Below are 16,970 nucleotides of genomic sequence, written 5' to 3' on the forward strand. Positions count from 1 at the left end.
ACTATGAGCAACTTATCTTTGACAAAGGAGCTAAAAATATACGATGGAGAAATAGCAGCCTCTTCAACAAAAACTGCTGGGAAAACTGGTTAGCAGTCTGCAAAAAACTGAAACTAGATCCATGTATATCACCCTACACCAAGATTAACTCAAAATGGATCAAGGATCTTAATATCAGACCCCAAACTCTTAAGTTGATACAAGAAAGAGTAGGAAATACTCTGGAGTTAGTAGGTATAGGTAAGAACTTTCTCAATGAAACCCCAGCAGCACAGCAACTAAAAGATAGCATAGATAAATGGGACCTCATAAAACTAAAAAGCTTCTGTTCATCAAAAGAAATGGTCTCTAAACTGAAGAGAACACCCACAGAGTGGGACAAAATATTTGCCAACTATACATCAGACAAAGGACTGATAAGCAGAATATACAGGGAACTTAAAAAACTAAATTCTCCCAAAACTAATGAACCAATAAAGAAATGGGCACGTGAACTAAACAGAACTTTCTCAAAAGAAGAAATTCAAATGGCCAGAAAACACATGAAAAAATGCTCACCATCTCTAGCAATAAAGGAAATGCAAATTAAAACCACGCTAAGATTCCACCTCACCCCTGTTAGAATAGCCATCATCAGCAACACCACCAACAACAGGTGTTGGCGAGGATGTGGGGAAAAAGGAACCCTCTTACACTGTTGGTGGGAATGTAGACTAGTACAACCACTCTGGAAAAAAATTTGGAGGCTACTTAAAAAGCTGGACATCGGTCTACCATTTGATCCAGCCATACCACTCTTGGGGATATACCCAAAAGACTGTTACTCCAGAGGCACCTGTACATCCATGTTTATTGCAGCACTATTCACAATAGCCAAGTTATGGAAACAGCCAAGATGCCCTACCACTGGCGAATGGATTAAGAAAATGTGGTATCTATACACAATGGAATTTTATGCAGCCATGAAGAAGAACGAAATGTTATCATTCTCTGGTAAATGGATGGAATTGGAGAACATCATTCTGAGTGAGGTTAGCCTGGCTCAAAAAACCAAAAATCGTATGTTCTCCCTCATATGTGGACATTAGATCAAGGGCAAACACAACAAGGGGATTGGACTATGAGCACATGATAAAAGCGAGAGCACACAAGGGAGGGGTGAGGATAGGTAAGACACCTAAAAAATTAGCTAGCATTTGTTGCCCTTAACGCAGAGAAACTAAAGCAGATACCTTAAAGCAACTGAGGCCAATAGGAAAAGAGGACCAGGAACTAGAGAAAAGGTTAGATCAAAAAGAATTAACCTAGAAGGTAACACCCATGCACAGGAAATCAATGTGAGTCAATGCCCTGTATAGCTATCCTTATCTCAACCAGCAAAAACCCTTGTTCCTTCCTATTATTGCTTATACTCTCTCTACAACAAAATTAGAAATAAGGGCAAAATAGTTTCTGCTGGTATTGGGGGGGGGCGAGGGAGGGGGCGGAGTGGGTGGTAAGGGAGGGGGTGGGGGCAGGGGGGAGAAATGACCCAAGCCTTGTATGCACATATGAATAATAAAAGAAAAATGAAAAAAAAATAATGGCTATTCTAACAGGGGTGAGGTGGAATGTTAGTGTGGTTTTAATTTGCATATCCTTTATTGATATGATGGTGAGCATTTTTTCATGTGTTTTTGGCCATTTGAATTTCTTCTTTTGAGAAAGTTCTGTTTAGTTCACTTGCCCATTTCTTTATTGGTTCATTAATTTTGGGAGAATTTAGTTTTTTAAGTTCCCTATATATTCTGGTTATCAGTCCTTTGTCTGATGTGTAGCTGGCAAATATTTTCTCCCACTCTGTGGGTGGTTTCTTCAGTTTAGAGACCATTTCTTTTGTTGAGCCGAAGCTTTTAGTTTTCTGAAGTCTTATTTATCTATGCTATCTCTTAGTTGCTGAGCTGCTGGGGTTCCCCTGAGAAAGTGTTTGCCTATACCTATTAGTTCCAAAGTATTTCCTACTCTTTGCTGTATCAACTTTAGAGTTTGGGGTCTGATATTAAGATCCTTGATCCATTTTGAGTTAATATTGGTATAGGGTGATAAACATGGATCTAGTTTCAGTTTTTTGCAGACTGCTAACCAGTTTTCCCAGCAGTTTTTGTTGAAGAGGCTGTCTTTTCTCCATCGTATATTTTTAGCGTCTTTGTCAAAGATAAGTTGGTTATAGTTGTTGCCTACCTTATTTTTGACAAAGGCACCAAAACATACGATGGAGAAAAGGTAGCCTCTTCAAAAAATGTTGGGAAAAGTGGCTATCTGCCTGCAAAACACTGAATCTACATCCGTGTTTATCACCCTGTATTAATATCAACTAAAAATGGATCAAGGACCTTAATACCAGACTAGAAACTCTGAAGTTAGTACAGGAAGGAGCACGGAATACTCTGGAAGCAATAGGTATAGGTAAGGACTTCCTCAATAGAACCCCAGCAGCTCAGCAACTAAGAGAAAGGATGGACAAATAGGAGTATATAAAATTGAAAAGCTTCTGCACAAGAAAAAGAAATGGTCTCTAAACTGAAAAGACTACCCATAGAGTGGGAGAAAACATTTGCTAGCTCTATATCAGACAAAGTACTGTTAACCAGAATATACAGAGAACTCAAAAAACTAAACTGTCCCAAAGTCAATGAAGCAATAAAAAATGGGCAACTGAACTAAACAGGACTTTCTCAAAAGAAGAAATTCAAATGACCAAAAAAAAAAAAAAAATACATGAAAAAGTGCTTACCATCTCTGGCCATAAAGGAAATGGAAATCAAAACCATACTAACATTCCACTTCACCCCTGTTAGAATAGCTATCATCAAAAACACCACTAACAATAGGTGTTGGCAAGGATGTGGGGAAAAAGGAACCTTCATACGCTGCTGGTGGGAATGCAAGCTAGTGCAACCACTCTGGAAAACAATACGGAGGCTTCTTAAAAAAACTAAACATTGATCTGCCATATGATCCAGCAATCCACCTCTTAGGAATATACACAAAGGAATGGGACTCAGGTTACTCCAGAGGCACCTGCACACCCATGTTTATTGCAGCACTATTCACAATAGCCAATTTATGGAAACAGCCAAGATGCCCCAGTACTGATGAACAGATTAAGAAAAGTGGTATCTATACGCAATGGAATTTTACTCAGCCATGAAGTAGAATGAAATCTTATCATTCACAAGTAAATGTATGGAACTGGAGAACATCATCCTGAGCGAGGTTAGCCAGGCTCAGAAGACCAAAAATCGTATGTTCTCCCTCATATTCAGACTTCAGATCTAGGACAAAGGCAGTAATGTTGTTGGACTTGGGTCACATGATAAGGGGAGAGCACATACGGGAGTAATGGGAATAGATAGGAAACTCAAAAGTTGAAAATGTTTGATGTCCCCGCTGTAGAGGAGCTAATACAGTAACCTTAAAATAACAGAGGTCAATGTGGGAATGTGACTGGGAAAAAGTGAAGAGGTCAGGTAGAGATGAATCAATTTGGGTTGTAATACACTTGTGCATGGAAGCAATGCTAGGAATCTCTTCATATAGTTATCCTTATCTCAACTAGCAAAAACTCTATGTCTTTCTTATTATTGCTTATGTGTTCTCTTCAACAAAATTGGAGAAAAGGGCAGAACAGGTTTTGCCTGGAAGCGAGAGGCATGGGGGGGAGAAGAAGGGGGTGAGAGCAGGTGGGAGAAATGACCCAAACAATGTATGCACATATGAATATATGAATAAAGAGACAAAAAAAAAAAGAATTGAAATCAGGATCTCAAAGAGGTATTTGTATTTTTAGGTTTAATTGCAGCATTACTCACAATAGCTAAGACAAGGAAACAATGAAAATATCCATCAACAGATGAATAGATAATGTGTGATATTATACATATATATATATATATATATATATATATATGAATCTATATACAACAGATATTGGTCCATCTCTAAAAAAGAAGGAAGTCCTACCATTTTCTACAGTATTGATAGGCTTGGAAATCAAGATAAGTGAAAAAGTTAGTCATAATAGAACAAATACTTTGACTCCTCTTATATGGGATAGCTAAGATATTGACTTATAGAAGCGGAAAATAGTCTGGTAATTGCCAGAAGATAGGGGGAAAAAGAAATGGGGAGTCATTGTTCAATATATATAAAGTTTTAGTTGTACTAGGTAAATAATTTATAGAGAACTGCTGTCAAATACAGTGCCTATAGTTAACAATATGATGCTATGTGTTTAAAAATCTATCAAGAGAGCCAGGCATAGTGGCAAACACCTATAACCCTAGCTACTTCAGAAGCAGAGAGAGGAGGATCATGGTCTAAGATTGGCCAGGGAAAATGTGTAAGCACCAATGTGAAAAACACACTAAAAGCAAAATGACTAGGGTATGGCCCAAGTGCATAGCAAGTGTGAGGCCCTGAGATCAATACCAGTACTGACAAAGGTTTATTAAGAAAGTAGACTCTATGTTATGTGTTTTAATCCATGTGGAGAAATCTTTCAGCACTCACCAATTCAAATGCATTAGTGACCTCATGTCAAGGCAACAGGTGGCTCTTGATGATGCCCCATGCTGTTTCCCCAAGATCAGCAAGCATCTGAGGGCGGGTCTGAGGCGGACCCATGAGACTTGGGTTCCATTCGTAGCTTGTGTGACCTGGAAATAAATCTATCTCTTTGTACTTCAGCTTCTTGTCTCTAAAGAAAAAAAGTCTTTTCTAGAACCATGGCTATGTTGTCTCAGAGACCAACATTTGGATTCATACTGTCCCATGTGCTATGAAAGGTTTTCATGTTGAAATTGAGTTTAAGAACCATCTGTGAAACTGAGGCCCAAGGAAGAGCAGGAGACTTGCTTAGGATCAGTCAGAGAATTTGAATCTAACCTGGAGAAAAAATTCAGGCAAAAAACAGATTAAAGTTGAACTCTAGGGTGATCCATCCCCTTTTCCAGGCTCCACTGTGGATGTGATGCAGATATGTTGCCACTGGTGCCTGCTGGACAAGGGAAAGTGCTTGTGACCATAGTCTCAGAAAAGCTGCTTACCTGGCTTAATTTTTCAGGCTCTTTCAGGGGAGCTCAGGCCTCTCCTCTACATCACTGGATTAATTCTGGCTTTGAAGATTATAAACTGCAAGTAGGCCCATGAGGGCCAGGAGCAGAGAAGTCTGACTCCTTCATAAACACAGGCCTGTAGGAGGATTCCAGAAGAAAAGAAGTATTAAAGGGAATAACCTACCCTCTAATTTCATACTGTGTGACTGTCTCTGACAGGCACCTTGTATGGAAAGGAAAGTTAGTAGTTAGAAGGATGCAAGAGGTAAGGATAGGAATTGCTGGGGACCAGGGTCAGAGGTTATCTCAGTCATGTAGGGCATGGACTAGGAGCTCAGCCATACTCATTCCCCTTCTTTTTGAGGACTCCTGGAAGCCCCAGAAAGTATTCATACAGACTACTGGAGGAAGCAGGCCCAGATGCTCTAACAACAGAAGACCCTTAGTGACACACTTACGAAGAAGGAAAGTCCTCATTTCCTTTTCAGTGGTCCTTGTGGTCCTGCTCTCAGCAGTGCCATGAAAAATCCAGACTGGGCCTCCAGCTACGTACCAACTTTCAGATCATCAGACATTTTCTCCACTGAAAGAGAAGTGCTCATTGAGATTGTGACCCCCTTACATGCTCTGATGGATGAGACAAAATTCAATTTCTTGCAGCCCCCAGGGCAGCCACTACACCAATAGTAGGTCATGTTCTTTATCCCTGGGGAAGGTAAGAGTGAACAAGAAACAGAAAGCTGTGGGAACCAGTCTTCCTAACACTGAAGGGAGCTGGGGACTCTAGACTTGCTGCCCACTTTCTAGGGACCCCTGGCAGAGTGATCCTGGACCAGGCTAGCCCCTTCCTTTGTGGGTTCCCTTGAAGTCTTTCTCAGGTATCAGAGACTCTGCTCTAGTGAATAACAAAAGGCAAGTCGCTTTTTCTCTCTGGATCTCAATGTCTCTCTGCACAATGCTAACATTCCTTATTTTCATGCAGGACAGAGATCGCCACCCTGAGGTTTGGAGATGATTTCAGACTCATGACATCTACAGCTGTGATGAGATGCATCTAAAAGTGCAGTCATAATGAAAAGGAAGTCAGTCTCACAAATATTTGAACTTTTTCCAAGGCTTAGTCAGCATCAAAGAAGATACTGGGATATGAGCCTGCAGCTCTGTCCAGAATGATGTCAAGAAGAATTCAGCTACAGCCCTATGATACCCTGCCCCTTGTTTGTTTTACTTCTTCCTTCCTGAATCTTTGTCAAAGACGTTCTCAGGTTTCTCTTGCATTGACTTTGCTCTGTGCTTGTGTCTGTGGCTGTTTTTCTATGCAGGTGCCTGCTTGCCTATGCCTGTGCCCATTTGTCTGCCTGTATATAAGGCCATGAGTCTCCACATGTGTTTTTCCAATTTAACCATGTGTTTATCCCATAAACACTTGAGTGTCTGTCTCTGTTTGTTTCTGCTCATGGATCACTGTTTCCCAATCTCTGTGATTTCTGTTCACATTTGTTCCATACCCACTGTTAGGTTTATATACCAGCTTTTATACTAGTTTATATACCAGTGCTGTATTTGAGTCTATATTTTCATCAGCCTCTCTCTGAACAATTGAGAGTTGGAATGTGTATGTCTGCATACCAGTTACTTTGTGTGTCTCCTTGTTCATTTCTGGGAACTGAAACCTTTCTCTATATCCATCTACCTGTGTGTGTCTGTCTTTCCTGAAATCCCCAGTTCCCCCAAGGCTTCTTTCTTTAAGCAAATTTACATCTCAATTCAATCTCACATTCTCTCTCTGGTTCCTTCCAAGAAGAGAGTCCCTGGCCTGTTTAGTGTAGTTCTTCAGAATGCAACGGATCTGTCCTAACACTCTAAGATTCAATGCTCACTTTTTCCGGAATGCCCTGGGCATCCTTTTTGCTGTGTCTGAAGCAAAGGAAGACCCAGCCTTCCTGCCCAACATCACTGTAGGACTGCAGATCTATGACTCCTGCATCTCAGGCACCCAGGCCCTGAGGAGCACCCTGGCTCTGCTGTCTAACCAGCTTCTACCCACCCCCAACTTGGGCTGTGGCCCCCAGCAACTGCTCCTGGGAGTGGTTGTAGGGATGACCTCGCCAGAGTCAGAGCCCGTGGCTGAGTTGCTTTCCTTGTACAGAGTCCCTCAGGTAAGAGATTTACCTGGGAAGAGGAAAACTCTTCAAATATAGACTATAGATGTTCCTCCACCCACAAATTTTTTTAGTTGGTATTTTATGTTTTTTCCTTTATTGTGCTGGGTGGGAGTACATTGTGGCATTTACAAAGGTTCTTACAATGTATCAAATAGATCACACTTGAATTCATCCCCTCCACCACTCTCTTTTGTCCTCCTTTCCCCTGCTTCCTGGAATACTTTCAGCAGATGTCATTTTTGAATTTACATACATCATGTATACACATTTTTTGCACTGTATTCACTTTCCTACCTCCTTTCCTTGTCACCTTGTTCCCTTCCACTGGTCCCCCCAACCCTGGGCAGGACCTGTTCCGTCCTCCTGTTCAAGATAAAGGTAGCTACACAGGGAGTTTCCTTGTGATATTTTTGTGTCTATATGTATTATAACCACTTGGTTTATCTCCTCTTATTTTCTTCATTTCACCTTAGCTCCTTTCTTAAGATCTGAAATTTGAAGTTATACAGAAAAAAGTAGGGAATACACTGGAAGCCATAGGCATAGGCAAAGACTTCCTCAGTAGAACTCAAATGACTCAGTAACTAAGAGAAAGGATCAACAAATGGAACTACATGAAATTAAAAAGCCTCTGCACAACAAAAGAAATGTTTTCTAAATTGCAGAGGCTACCACAGAATAGGAGAGAATCTTTGCCAGCAATATATCAGACAAGGGACTGATAACCAGAATATACAGCAAGCTCAAAAAACTAAATTCCTCCCAAAATCAATGACCCAATGAAGAAATGGGCAAATGAACTGAACAGAGCCTTTTAAAAGGAAGAAGTCCCAATGGCTAAAAAACACATGAAAAAATGCTCACCTTCCCTGGCCATAAAGGAAATGCAAATCCAAACCACGTTAAGATTCCACCTCACTCCTGTTAGAATAGCTACCAATAAGAACACAAACAACAGCAAATGTTGGGCAGGATTGGGGAGAAAGAAACCCTCATACACTGCTGGTGGGAATGTAAGGTAGTACACCTACTATGGAAAACAGTATGGAGACTTCTTAAAAATCTAAAAATAGGTCTGCCATAGAATCCGGCAATACCACTCCTAGGGATATACTGGAAAGAGTATGAGTCACTTAGAACTTCTGATTATGTCCCAATAAACCCATGATAAGTCAAAACTAAGGTAAGCTGAAAGTTCAGATAATACTTCTAACTACTTGAATCTCCCAGCTTAACAACATGGTACACTGTGGACTCTGTGTTTACTCTTGTGTTCACATGGATGACTGGGACCTGCAATGGGATGCTGCCCAGAATCACAAGGGAGCATCACTACCCTAGGAAAGGTCAAAATTCAAAATCTGAAGTGGGATTTCCAGCCAATGCCATGGCTTTCACGTATTGTAAAAAAAATTCCTATGTTAAAACCTCGTGATTCCAGGACCACCTGTGTTCTGGTTCAGTTTGCAATGAGATGGTGCTTCATTGTGAAACATCAGCGGTTATGACCTTTAATGATCACTTCCTTTGGTCTGGATATTTCCCCTTATAAAATGTAAGAGGTGGGTGTTGGACTGGCTGGCAGTTCCTTAAGCTGGTCCACAGCCTGATGCTGATTCATGAGGATGTTTTGCTGGTCTAAAAGTAAATGACAAAAAAATGACATGGGAGGGGCACATGTCAATGTGATGTCACCAGCATCTTTAAAGAGTGGATATATTTTTCCAATAAACATGAAACAGAATAATAATAAAAAGCCCCTATCTTTTTTAAAGTCACACACACACACACACACACACACACACTAACTTGTAGCTCAAAGGGGAAATGTCACTTCCCCAAAGTCAAACTTGGGTCAATAGCTATAATTATTCTATTGATTTGGCAAACTGCTTGGGACTCAGAGTATCAATGATTCCTGGGGGAGCCTCATTCTCCAATAGTTCACAATCTGAGGTCTGATGATAGCATCTAAAACTTAGCTATGATAGGAAGGTCTCATTTCTCCTCTCTACCCTTCTCAGGAATTTGGAAAGTTACAAACAACAAGTTTGTATGAAACATTTGATTAAACTTTAGTGCTATTTGATCTTCAATACATTAGACCTTTCAGGCATGGAAGCAAGGTTTATTAAATCATTTCCCAGGTAGAGAAACTGTATTTCTCCTCACATACCTAAAAACAAAAGTGCCTAATTGCCTAATTGTAAATCTTTAAAGCTCACCTCCCCCAAAACATTAAATCCTTTCCAATCCAGATTCCACTGAAGCTTCAAATGCCACAATCAAAACACTTCACTCTCTGGGAGGAGTGATCTCTATATAAATCTGTCAGTAATTCATACTCTAGTAAAAATGAGTTTATCACATGATTTCTTTCTTCTATAATATTGAGAGAGGGACTTAATAATAGCTACATAAACCATTGCTTGGATATTTATTATTAGTAGAAGCTGTTTTTTCAATATTTTGCATGTATTACAACTCCTAAGATTAAATAAGTTAATTCATGTAAAATTATAAAAATGTCTGATTTATAGTAAATGTTAGGTTTGTATTTGCTGGTATTGTTACCATGTTCATTTTTAATCTCATTTAATCATTGCAGCAATTCTGTAAGGTAAACAGTATTTTTCTTCCTATTACATAGATGATAAGACTTGTTGACCATGATATTTCATGCCTATTATTTCAGCAACAGGAGGCAGAGGCAGGAGAATCTTTAGTCAAAGGCAAACCTGGATGACATAGAGAGTTTGAGGCAGCCGTGGATGGATAATTAGATCCCACCTTTAAAAAAGAAATCTTATAGAAAAAGAAGAAAAAAAACTCAAAGTGGAAATTCAAAGAGAAAATATTGAATAGCTATTAAGAAATAGTTTGGGATTGAAGCACAGGCAACCGATTCAAGAGGTAGAAGAACATATAGAAAAAAGGACTGGATGAAACCTCACCTACATAAAACTCCTGCTTATTTGTGTACTCATTATTATTTCCAAATTTCTAATGAGCACACTATTACTCATGGTGCAGAACACTGTGTCACAGCTGCACACACCCTGAGCACATATGGGGCTACAGCCCTATCCTCACAGTGTTCATACATCTGGAGGAGAACCAAATATGAACTCACACTGCTCTCGAAAGGTCTACCTCAGAACTTAGAAAACTCAGCCTCGGTGTTGCAAGTTGAGATGTTGGATTACAGTACGGTACCTTCTAAATCAAAAGTCTCATGCATGGGTGAGAAGTATCACTTTTTCCAGTTTTTCATTTACATGAAAAATGTCAATGGTGTGAAAGAAAATAACTTTTGTTGGGTCTTAATTTTTTTAATTCAGAAAATTAAAGTTCATGAGATCAGTTGAGTCCCCCTAGCTGCATACAGGCTGCTTTTAGGTCCCACTCCAAGGACCTGATTTGTGTTTTTCCCCAAACCATCCTCCCCACACTACTACCTTGCCTACCAGGACCTTCTCTAGTTCCATGACTCTGTGAGATTGGAGCACTAACCGCCATTCTGTGGTTAATTGTGCCAATGGAAGGGTAAATAAAGCCTCTTGATTGATTCGGGAATGAGGTTCTCTTTATTGCAGGCTCTGTTTTGTAGCTCCACAATTATCTCAGTTCAGACACACTTAACAGATGATTTCTGAATAATAGCTGCAGGCCAGCTCTTAACAGTAACATGAGTAAAACCTAATTTCCAACTTAAAAAAGCTCATATTTGCCTGGGGAAACAGGAGGAAGATCATAATTTTAGGAAACAGTCCTCACCCAGAAATTATGTGTATCAATTTGACTTCCTACAACTGCCCCAAATCAATATCAAGAACGGATACCACTTACTAACTCAGAGTGAATGAGGATGTCCTGGACAAGAATGAGAATCCCATACCCTTCCCCAGATCATCCATAGATCTAACCAGTGGCAGTTCTCAGACCAGTTCCAGCTATTGTCTTTCCTCCACACAGTGCCTATTGGTGCCCACCAGCTCTGGGTCCTGGCCAAAACCTTGAGTCACTTAAATTTGACCTGGGTAGGCCTGGTGAGTTCTGACAATGGCAACTTTGAGTGGCTGGATCTGCAGAAGCAGACTGGGGACCAGGGTGGATGTGTGGCCTTCTCAAAGAAAATCAGCAGTCTGAATGGCAGCATCAATAGCACAGCCAGAGTCATCACCTCCAACCCCTTTGCCAAGGTTATCATCTGTGACTGCTACCACTTTCACTTCAGACTCTCTGCTGAGGTCCTTCAGGGCCATGTGATGAGGAGGACATGGATCTTTTCCATCTCTTTCTTCTACAGTCCATCAGTGTTGGGTCCCATGGTACACAACTTGGTGAAAGGCAGTTTCTCCTTGGCCATATCCACAGGAATAATGCCTGGCTTTGAGGATTTCCTCTTGGTGCTTTGTCCCACCTTGTACCTAGGCAATCGTCTGGTAACAAAGCTATGGGATGCTTCAGGGATGCAGGTGGCCAGGAACAGTGGCTTCTACCCAAAGTTCCAGGGCAGAGGCTCACATCTCCACAGAGCTGGAGAACATGACCACTGCCTGTCTGTCCTCAAACTTGCTGATCTGACTACTACTTACCATGTGTATCTAACAGTCAGCAACCTTGTTGGTTGCTTACCAGAACCTGATGTCCTGCTCTCCAAGAGAGGGACTCTTCCTGGGAGTCGCACAGACCAATGTGCAGGATGCAGGCCTTGGCAGGTGAGCAGCAAAGATCCCACACCCAACGCCTTCCATTCAAGCTTTCAGTGAGGCTCAAGTGAGTAGAGAGACAGAGTGACCTGGCAAAAGGAGTATTGAGTTTAGAGCCAAAGTAATTTGGGCTCATATCCCCAAATGACATTTCTGTGAGGCCTTGTCACTTTGTTTTGCTGAGCTGCAGCTTTCTCCTCTGTAGCATGAGTATAATATTTTCATTGAGGGTTATGGAAATAAGAGCTCATGCATGTAAACACTGGCAGGTGAGGAGTGCATGTTATTGGTTACAACTTTCTCCAGGTGTGTGATGCTGTTGATGATAATGGTGATGATGTGAGAACCAAAAAGGGTCTTAGAGATCAGGTGGTGCAACTCAAGAAGGGAGATCACAGAAATGGGAGGCAGAGCCAAGAGAGTTTAGTTGTACTGATGGTTAGGCAACTACATGCCAGTGTTGACATGAAACAAAACAACATGAGATCCACTGTAGGAAGGAATTAACCAGACAGTTAAGATAATGGTAAATCTGCAATGTATGGCATGAAATCCAGCCCCAGCTCTTGCTCTTCATCTGCTGCTCTGCAATGGGGGCAGGAGGTCATTCTCCCTATAGTCTGAGAGAGAAAGCTGGAACAGTCTTCAATAGAGGCGAAGCATGTTTGGGAGGGCAAAGGTCTCAGCTAACAGCTTCAAGAAAAAAGCACTGGGTTTGCAGCCAGAAAAGGTGAATCTGGGTCTGTGGCTTATCATCAGCCTGCTGTGTGAGTAAAGACAAATCTGTTGTCTGTCTGGACAGTGGGTATTTTGGTCACTTGAAGTGGACAGGGTCTTGAATTGTATAGCTATAGAAGCTTTCAGAAGGTTGTAGAAATCAGCTGCTTTTACAGGATGCTTCTTGAAGCATGATGGCCCTAGAGGGATCTTAACTGTCACAACTTTGGGACAGTTCTTCAGGCAGTGGGAGGCTATGAGATGGGAATCAGGACCCTATCACCGCCTGCATCAATCAGAGTGCTCTATTTTTCTGCCTAATGTATTATTATTTAGCATAAAATTTGATTTAAGAGAAAGACATTTCCTTCGAAATAGCAACTAATGGGTTACATCAGGGGGTTGCTAAACTTTCTTGGTAAATGGCCAGATGGCAAACATTTTAGAATTTTCAAACAACATGAACTCTATCATGATTATTCAACTTTGCTGTGTAGCATGAAAACATCTATAGGTGGTCCCTACACTTATAAGCATAGCCATGGCTGTATTCCAATACATAGTTTTTATAGACACTGCACTTTGAATTTCACATTTGCCATTTGTTACAAAATATACTTCTTTTATTTTTTGGAACTACTTAAAAATGGAAAAACCATTATTGACTTACAAGCCACAGAAAAACAGGTGACAGATTAGGATTGGCCTGCAGGTAGTAGTTTATCAACCTATAGACTAGACAATCTCCAGCAGAGGGAGGGAGATGGTGACAGCTGCTTCTTCATAACATTCATAAAACAGCTCATAAAAGATAGCAGCAATCTAGATCTGTAAGGCAGAACTGGCCCTCACAGACAACCAGAGGTCATTGTTAACTTTTCAGGAATTATGCAAGTTGTTTACTAAAACATTGGTAGCCTGAAACTGGCCATAGTGGCAATATTTACAACATGAAAATTAGCTGACATGAAAGATACTGGATTCTTTTCCAAGAGATCTTGTTGCTCACCACTGCAAGTAATAAAGTAATAAAGGAAGAACAATCCTTCTAAAACAAAAGAAGGTTGCTCACCACTGCAAGTAATAAAGTAATAAAGGAAGAACAATCCTTCTAAAACAAAAGAAGGTTGTCTTCATCTCTGTTGCTCAGGAAATAGTAAAGCCTAGATAATTTATAAATGAAACAAATTTATTTCCACAGTGCAGAAGACTAACAATGTAAGATCAATGTGCCAGCATTCAGTGTCTGGTGGAGCCCTTCTTGCTGCTTCACATTGCTGAAGGCAGAAAGGTAAAGGGAGTCCTAGCTAGTTCTCTCCAGCCTTGTTATAGTACATGAATCCTTTCATGACTTAGTTGCTCCCTAAAAGGCCCCTCTTTCCTAATACTCCCACAATGAAGTTTCCACATGCATTTTGGAAGACACATATTCAAGCTACAGCAACTGTCTTCAAACTATGCACAGCTTCTTTAAGATGAATTTTAGGCTATTTGATCAGTAATTATCTAGTGTGTGTTCTTAAGAATAGTAACAGACCTTGATGAGTGTTTGTCTATGCAAAAAATAATTCTAACACCTTCTATGTATTGATACCTTTAATCTTCAGGGTGACTCCATTGGGTGAATCCTCTTTATACATAGAAGAAACTCAAAAAGTAGAACAGGATGTTGAAGTTCACACCTCTGGTTTAAAGGGGAGTCAGGAATCACACCTGGCTTTAGAGTCTGTGCTCCACACCATGTGTCTATATTGAAGAATTCCAGGAGCCCTCAGTACTCTAGATATAACTCTCTGTCCCAGCAAGTGATTGGCTCACATTCCTTCCTGTAGTCTTACTGGTTTCTCATGGCCTAATTCAAGTAGTATTTTTTTTCTCACAAGCATTTACTAAGCAATGTCCATACATCTTGGAGAAATGAGAATAGAAAATATGCAAAATGTGTGCTTTCCCTCAAGATATTGACATTCCAGATGGAAAGAGTAATAAATAATCATACATACTAGCAACAGTAGTGGGGGAAATGGCTTGAGCCATGTGTAGGATGATGCTCCAGTTGGTCCCAAGTACAGGGTAGACAGTAGAATAAAATGCTAGAAAGGTAAGTGGGAGCAGTATTATGAAGAATTTCAAAGGCCTTCTTTAGTTTCTGGAAAAAAATTGCAACCTCTTTACCTAACCACACAATCAAAATCCATCTGACATTCTCCAAGGGTTTCAGAGATCCAGAAGCACCCACTGTAATGTCACTGGTGAGCTTCCTAAAGGTACGCTGCTTGTTTCTCCATTTTTAATACATTTCTCAGCTTTATTGAAGTATAATTAACAATTAATATTGAACATATTCAATTGTAGGACATGATTTGATATACATATACATTGTGTAATGATTACCACAATCAAACTAATTAAGACATCTATCACCACCCATAGTCAACATTTGTAATGAGGGTGAATTGAGGATAGTTAAAAATCTGCTTTCTTATCAAATTTTAAGTAAACAGTAAAGTATATTAACCTTAGCAACCATGCTGTACATTAGGTCCCCAGAACTCCCTCTTCTACCATTTAAACCATTTCCAGAAGGTAATGATGGCAGTGCCTTGATAGTCACTTAACCTGAAATTCCCTGCTATGTAGTTTGGGATACATGGCATACATATTCTTTGGTTCAGCTCTTCCCTTAATTTAAAAACATTTTTTGGGAGTGTGGATCAAACTCATTGGTAGGGCCTACCATATTCAAGACCCTGGATTTTATCCCAAGACCACAAAATAAATAAAATGAAATAAATAAAGTAAAATAAACTCTGTAACAGTCAAAGCTTTGTGCTTTGAAGGGACAGAGTTTTTGTGACTTAGGTACAAATCATGTCTGGCACAAGGAAGGATATGACATAATTTGTATGGTAGATGGTGGAAAATTCGATAGGTTCTTATCATAGATCAGCCTATTTGTGAATATATCTACAGAAAGACCTAATGCTTCCATAATTCTTTTACTTGACCTCATTTCCCTATCTTCCATAGATTAACACAAACTCGAAGCACAAGAAAACAGAACACTTTTTGATAACGTGCAGTGGTAAGGTGGTTCCCTTCAAGCACCACCAACATAAATATGGAAAACCAATCAGTAAGAGGAGGAAGCGCCCCTGACTGGCTCTGCTTCTCACCAGTATCTGTCCTTCTGCCTCCTGTCCCTCTCTCAGGTGCTCCATCACACATGTAATGTCCACTTCACCAAAGATGAGGAGATGTTGATAAAATTTGCTGTTAAGAAAATCAGTGTACTCCCAGACCAGGAAGGACATAAAGGCGTTGGACATTTTAACCTCAGAGCACCTACCAGAAAAGAGCTATTGATAAATGAGTGATAAATTACATGGACAGGAGGACAATTAGGAGGTGGGATAGGAGGAGCACAGTTCAAGGCCGGCCTGGGGAAAAGTGTGAGGCCATATGTGAAAAAAACAAACAAAACAAAATAAAACTAAACTTAAAAGGGAAAGGGCTGGTGGCACGGGTCAAATGGTAGAGTACTCAGCAAGTTCCAGACCCTGGGTTCACTAAAAAACAACAACAAAAAAAATGGTTGCTGAGAGCAGCACATGCATCCCAAGCCCCCAGCAGTTTTTATTTTATTGACCTGACTTAGTCAAAAGGAGTGGACTATTGACTTTCACAACTCTGAGGCTCTTCAGAATATGAAAGAACCACGGTTGCTCCTTGGCTGTCAAAATAAAGAAGCTTGCTAACAACAAAGATCACTGAAGAGAAAACAGGAAAGTAAGTAATACAGAATTGCCTATTCATGTGTACCCTAAGATAGACAATGTGTTATATGAAGTTGCTATTATTCTGGCTTTGCAGCTACTGTTCTGGCTTTGTCTATAGATATACAATTGATTTTGAACTTTTTTTAAACAATGGAAATAACCCGTGAAACCCCATTAGTCCTTTCCCAGACCCAGAAGCACCTAATGTCACCAGATGAGAATATTCTCATTTAGTTACATCTAAACTGCCATGTCATGCTCTCTGTAGTTTTCTCCAGCTCATCTAGGCATGGTTAAACACTCACTTTTCTGAGCAAGTATAATATCCATATATGTCTAGAATATGTAAAAAGGCAATGAAGTAGTATGAAAATAGAATAATGAAATGCGTTAAAAATTGTTTGAAAAAGAAAGAATAATAAAGGGGAAAATGATCAAAGTATGTTATATATATGTATTTTACATTCATTCTTTCTTTCGTCAGCTATGAATTTGTCCATA

Source organism: Castor canadensis, chromosome 1 (genome assembly GCF_047511655.1).
Source record: "Castor canadensis chromosome 1, mCasCan1.hap1v2, whole genome shotgun sequence".
NCBI classification, from domain to species: domain Eukaryota; kingdom Metazoa; phylum Chordata; class Mammalia; order Rodentia; family Castoridae; genus Castor; species Castor canadensis.